Below are 6984 nucleotides of genomic sequence, written 5' to 3' on the forward strand. Positions count from 1 at the left end.
TAGTCAAATAATTATAATCTTAGATCAAGAATCTATGTAATGTACTTATTTAAATGTGCAACATAGGCAAAAAAGAGAGAAATCCTTAAATATTTAGAACTGAACATTTCCTTTCACATTAGCAGCAAAAAAGATTGAATAAAATAGCAGACTGGAGACATCAGTCACATTTATCTGGTCTTGTCTATAATCAAATAAGGATTAAAAATTAAATGGATTTGGTATAAACTAATAGATCCTTCCAATGTATGGCCGGGTCCTGCTCAATATGACTCCAGCCCCTAATAATTAAGGACCCAAATCCTGCTGCCACTGGAGACAATAGGAGTTTATCCATTTAATTCAATACAAATAGGATTGGTCCCTAAGCTACTGTTGGCTTTTAAGTGACTACCCAAGCAGGAGGGCATGGAAAGGGCCAAGCTGCAGCAAGAGTCCCCCGGCGGAATTCTGACTGATAATGAGAATTTCTCCGTCAGGCTTCTGGTTGAGTGCAGACTACAGTGTCAGCTCACCCATCTTTTCAATATGTGCTCCTTTCTGTGCCCAGATGACTTTGCTGACCAGGTATAGAGTGTGTGTATATGGGCAAGGGGCACAGAGAGAGGACTCCTTCCCAGATTCTGCCCATCATTGCCTTTTGAATAGCTAGCAGGTGATAGGGTTCTATCAGGAGACAGTGCTTGTACTCCCAACCTGAATTATACCTGGCCACCTTGAATCAGGCAAAAGGAGGGAGGTACTTGTAGGTACCATACTGGTATACCATAAGTCCAGTTCTCTTAGTCAGTGTCTATGAAGTAACTTCAATTACTTGTGTCACATTCTCTGCACCGTATTTATTTTTCTTCTGTAGAAATTCTACATCTTACACCTAAATAACCGTATATTTCCTATAAGAGTACTACAACCTACACAGAGTTTGCTTAGGGTTTCATATGATGCATACACAATTCTATGTTTGTCAGAAAAAATGTCACACATTTTAATTAGTAGGAACTTGCAAGTACAGACAGTTTTCAGTGGTGCTGGATAGCAATTCTTGAAGTTTTACTGGTCTTCCAGTGACCGGCTATAAAATCAGAATCAGCCAGTTGGCTATCATTCCCATAGCATTGTCACTAATGAGATGCTATCTGTTGGCTCCTAAACAGCTACTCCATCAAAAGTTTTAATAAAATTTACCCAAATGTTTAAATCATGTTAAGACTTTTGATGGAGCAATCCCCGTGGCCTGTATAGGAGCCTAGTACAGCATGTACTATGGGGAATAGAGCAGGCTGTAGGAACAGTAATTTCAGATCCTTCTAGCAATAGACCTCAAGTTCAAATCACAAAATGAGACTATACACCAGCATTTCCAAGGACTGCCTCTGTTTTAATCTAGAGGAACAAGAGTTATTTTCACAAATTAAGGATGACAGACTAGCCCATGGCAGAGGAAAACAAAATAAATAAATGTGAACATGAGAAAAGCTGTTGGAAAAAGCATATAATTCTATAATGTATTTGGTCTTTGCCTTTCTAAGTGAAAGTGGTGTAGAGAAAAAGCTGGGGAGAAGGGTTGTTTTAAATTTGTGAGGGAGAGGGCTGACAGTGGGAGGATGTATATGATCCGAGGAACTGTGTTAGAAACATTTTCAAAGGGAATTCCAGAAACAACAGGAGTTTAAACAGATGTATTTTCCTCTAGGTTTGAATCATAGACAGCTAGAGACTTAAATTTGCATGTCCTGAAGGTTTCTCTGCTTTCCTGATCCTATATGATACAAAAAAAAAAAAGTAATTTATTTCCTAAAAATTCCATATGGTGGCCTGGATTGCCCAGTTGACATTCACACACAGAAGGGATTCTTTGAGCATGAATCTTCAAAGGGTGAGAGGAGTTCAGCCATCTCTAAAGAACTGTCATCCACCTACCTACCTCTTCTCTGGGCCCTGCACAGGGCTATCTCAGGGCTGGGGTCTATGCAAGAGGAAGGGCAGAGACCTGGAGAGCTCCAGGAGGAGTGCATGGGATGAGGGAACTGTACATAATTCCTCTCAGGCCCCATGGAGTTTACCTGGACCCTCCTGGGGCCCTGTGGGCTCTGAAGGGTGGGAAGGCTGTCAAAGTCACAGGGCATCCCACACAAAGAACCCTTGTCTTCTTTGGATATCTTGGTGTCTGCATATTTGAGAAAACAGGCTCTGACAAGATGAAGTGGGAAATACCTGCAAAGAGGACCCTCAGAGAGTTTACCTATCTCAGAGCCCACTTCAGAGATTACCTACCTTAGAGGCCATTTCTGTGGGTTTTAGTGTTGGGGGAGGGAGGGATCTGAACGAAAGCTGGCCTTCACTTCTTCCTCCTCCTCCTTGATCCATTCCTAATAGATCGGTGTCTTTCAGTGACTGTAAGCAAACACAACTGTCATCTTTGACACTGTGGAATCCACTCTCATATGAAATCCAGCCTGCAGGTAAGCAGACAGTGTCTTGGAAAATCCACTCCTGCACTTTTACATGCTAGTATAACAGTTGATTTTATAAAACACTTCCTGATGCAACCCCATGCATCCAAGATTACTACTGAGCCCTTTGATTCGGGTGGACACCAGCTGAAACAAATAAACAGGATTTGGATTCTATTATAAAAATGACATCTCTCCCTTTCTGTAGGGCATGCTGTAATAAGTAGCTTTTCATTTTAGTAGGCAGGAGTTCTTCTGTATAATCTTCATGTGAGGATATGTTGGAGGCTATACTGTACTCCCAAGTGAGAAAAGCTTGCTGACAAAAATAAGTAATTGTGTGTGTTAAATCACCAAGCATTTGAGAAAATAGTGTATGTTGTAGCACTGAGTAAGATGTGGTTTAACCCTCTGAGGCTGGCAATTTTATCCCAGTGGTTAATACATGGGGAAGAAAGGAGATTTTTGAGAGGAACTGTCTCAAGGATAAAGGAAAGATGCTGGGAAATCACTTTTAACTATTCTGTGAAAGGAAATATATTTTGGGGGGAACAATTTTTATAGTGTGGTGAAAGTTTCCCTTATGATTATGTATGACTATTTCTAGTCTCAGCATGATTGTGGTTCTTTTGTATGCTAATTAAGTACTTCCAAATGGGAAATTATCTTACTTCTATAGGAACCAAATTATTATTTTTTTTTTTACAATAATCTTGAGAGCACATCTCCACTGCAATAAAAAAACCTGCAGCGCCGAGTCTCAGAGCCAAGGTCAATTGATGCAGGCTTGTGGGGCTCAGACTGTGGGGCTAAAAATAGCAGTGCAGATGTTCAGGCTTGGGCTGGAGCCTGAGTTCTGAGATCCACCCCTCTAGTGGGGTGTCAGAGTCCAGACTCCAGACTGAGCCCAAATGTCTACACTGCAACGTTTAGCCCCACAGCCTGAGGCCCACGAGACCAAGTCAGCTACGCAGACCAGCCGCAGCCATGCCATGAGTCTTTTATTGCAGTGGGGCCATATCATTAGAGGCAACAGTGAAGATCAGGCCATGTTGTGCTAGGCACTGCTATCAGTGGGAGCAAGGCACCTAACTCATTTAGGTACTTTCAAAAATCCCACTAGGGGTCCCTAGCTGCATCTTTAGGTGCCTAAATACCTTTGAAAATCTGTCCTGAAGTTTCTTCCCTGAAGTCACATATTAGACCAATGACTGAGCCAGGAGTAGACTTCAGGGCTCCTGAATCCTAATCTAGTGCCCTATCTGCAGAATCACATTGTCCTGGACAAACCCCGGAGCTTACAGAAAGGCCATTGGAGATCTTAAAGAGCAAAAAGACTCTCATTCACTTCAGAGGGCTTTGGATGATGACTAAAGGCAACAAAACTGGTGTGGTTCTGCTGTACCATTGCATGGCCCATTCTGTGAGCAGGTCATTCTGGAGTAGCAGGCAATGATTTATGGTAGCTTTTGCCATGCTACCATTGAGAGAGGGCTAGTGACAGGAAATGGAAGATGCAAGATCAGAATAACCTTCACTATGTGGATTCATTATCTGTCCCCTTTACAGAACGTCTAGCCTGTGGACACACCTGTAGTACTAAGGCTACAGTAGCAGGCTGTGGAGTGAAAGCACTGTGTGTGTATAGCCTGTGGCTTTCTTCCCAAGTTGTCTCAAAGAACAAGTTCACACAGCCTGTTTACTTGGTCGTTGTACAGGGGTCTGAATTTTTCTCTTAGGAAGTTGTAACCTTGCAATCACTAACAAATGTATGCTCTGAGATAATCTACTTCTTACCCAGTGTAGCATGTGATTAATTCTGTGGCATAATTTATTTGTGGTTATACATTTTTATCAGGTAAATTAGGGAATTAGCACTCTAGAAGACAGTAAATTGGGGATTTCAGAAGGAGATTGGTGTAGGATGTTAATTCACTGCTGCACTTCAGAACACATCTGTTTACATTTTGAGAGACTCAAATGCAAATCACTAAAGGCAGTAGACCACATTCACCTAGTTCATTTCTAAAAAAATATGTTCTTGAGGGAAGTTCCATAGCCTTTGTTAAACCAGAGGTCAAACAAGATGATCACAATGGCCACTTCTAGCCTTGGAACCTGTGAATGTATGTATTTTGTGGCAGGGACTATACATTTGTACAACATGAATTGCAATACTCTGGGCCTCTGGGCATTACCGCAGTACAAATAATGATGTTATGATTTGGGTTAAACATTGTTGTTATGAGTCAGTTATAACCACCACCCTATATTCAGCATAAATGTAAAGAAGCCATGGTAAAGAAATGGCTGAAACAATAGCAGTAGCAACCCAAACACAGGAACATGGAAAATCCTGAGTAAAAATTGTTGAACCACATGGCCCAAAGGGTTTCAAATGCAGGGGCAGGGTTTGGATTCATGGAACTGTTTTTGTGTGTGTGAGAGAGAAAGAAAGAGACAGCACAAGATGAGAGAGACACACAGAGAGATGGAAGCAGAAAGAAAGCCAAGCAGACAGTAACAAAAGTGAAGGTAATGTGGCTCTGAGAGAAAGTTTTTGGGCACAGAGTGCTACCTGGAGAGGCAGGCTTGGAATAGTGAGCTAAGAAACTGCCTCCTGCTGTTTGATTGCTACCATGTTGAGGTAAACACTACTTTATGTACAATCTGAATAAATAAACTAAACTGCATCAGAGAAATACCTGACTATCACCGAATTCTCCTCCTAACTAGAACAACTCACAACATGCTGAAATTTTGGCTAGCTGCTCAGGTCAAAAAAGATTACAATAAGAAATAATAATGATATAATTCTAAATAATGAGGTATCTGTAGTTTTAGGATTAAGGATCATTAGCTGATATAAATTGGTAGACGTTGATTTGAATGGCGTTATTAAAACTGACACCCGTTGAGAACTTGGCATAAGGTCTTTAAACATGAAATTGTTGACACTGATATGGTTGTTGTGCTTAAAAAACAAGTTTACATAAAATAAATAATGAATGAAATCTCATTGCCTGCAATATGCCCTCGTATTTCCATAAGTTCAATACAGGAAATACCTCAAATGTTGCAAAATACTGATATTACCTAACTGCAAATACCTATTTAGGCCCTCACACAACCCCTGCTAAAGTCAATAGGAAGATTCCCAATTCACTCAGTTCAATTTCATGAGACTTTACTGGCATGGCAAACTATACAAGTAGTGTCAATAAAGAGATGTAGCCCTCAGGAATCTGTCAAAGATGGGATTGGGCCACCCTATCTTTTGGGTTTTATGCCTTGAGTCCGTTTGTCATTATTGTCCATTCGTGGTGCGTGAGCAGGTTGCTATGTAGCATGACACCATCACTTCAGTCGAAGGTGATTTGAGCCCTTTGCTACTATCTAAGGCATGGGCACATGTCTAAAGGCCTGGGCTGTGCTTCACTATTGTGGCAAACAGTAGAGCACCATTCTGCTCATAAAGTGGACTGCAGTCTAACAGTGTGCCAATGAAACTATACAGTTTATCCAACTGATCTCTGAGACACAATGCAACACAAATAAAATATTCATAGCACTTAGTAGTTTCAAACAGATGAAAAACACATGACTTTTTGATGGTTAAAAATGTGAACATTCCAAAAATTAAATATACAATTAGCTAACAAGCTGCTGGCTAAAATAGAAATACCTTAAAATAAATCAAATGAAAAAATGAGCCAATATGCTGCTGGCAGGATACAAATCATCCCTAGCGAAAGAGAACATAGAATAATTCACATAAAAAGGTAAGCTCATGGAATAAGGAGAGTTAATATGCTATGAGACTCTAAACTTCTGTATAAACAATGAGCATACTCTGTGCTGCATGTATAAGAACAAAGATTAAAAATGATGCAGTTGTAATTAGCAAATATGTCTGTGCTTTGGGGTAGATTCTCTGCTCTGCTCTTTTGCGCCACTCAGGCAGGGCAAAGGGAACAGAAAGAGAACTTAAACCACTAGATCCTTGAAATGAGAAATCCCATAGGAAGAGGACACCTTCTATGCCACAACCTTTGCTGCAGAAGGCATGTCAGGAGGAGAGTGGGTGTTGAGGGAATGGCTGGAGCACTTCATGCTCTAACAATCCCCAGTTAGAGTAGCCTGCAGGTAACCTGCACCAAGGCTGTGCCTGGCAGATAATCAGGAAGACATAGCCAGCTGTCTGACAACCTCCATCTCTGCTACATCCAGCCAAATTCTCTGGGTGCAGAAAGTGAAAAAGCCAGACACCCCACCATGTGCATGCTATTAGCTATTGTTCAGGAATGCATCAGTTAGAGTCAAACTTTAAAGAAAGTTCCTTCTCACCTTCAAGTTGCTTGTCTCCATACTGATGGGAAATGGATAAGCCAGGTAGCTTTGAGAGGTGTGTTTTCCTTTGGAGGAGTGCAGGTAGAGAGATATCCAGGATATGACATATGAATTCAGAGGCTTGATGTGCATATGTATTCATATTTGCAAACAGTGTGACTTTCATAATAGCATAAACCTC

This window comes from Emydura macquarii, unplaced genomic scaffold (assembly GCF_026122565.2).
Source record: "Emydura macquarii macquarii isolate MOO-44397 ecotype Brisbane River unplaced genomic scaffold, CSIRO-AGI_Emac_v2 contig_2636, whole genome shotgun sequence".
Taxonomy (NCBI): domain Eukaryota; kingdom Metazoa; phylum Chordata; order Testudines; family Chelidae; genus Emydura; species Emydura macquarii.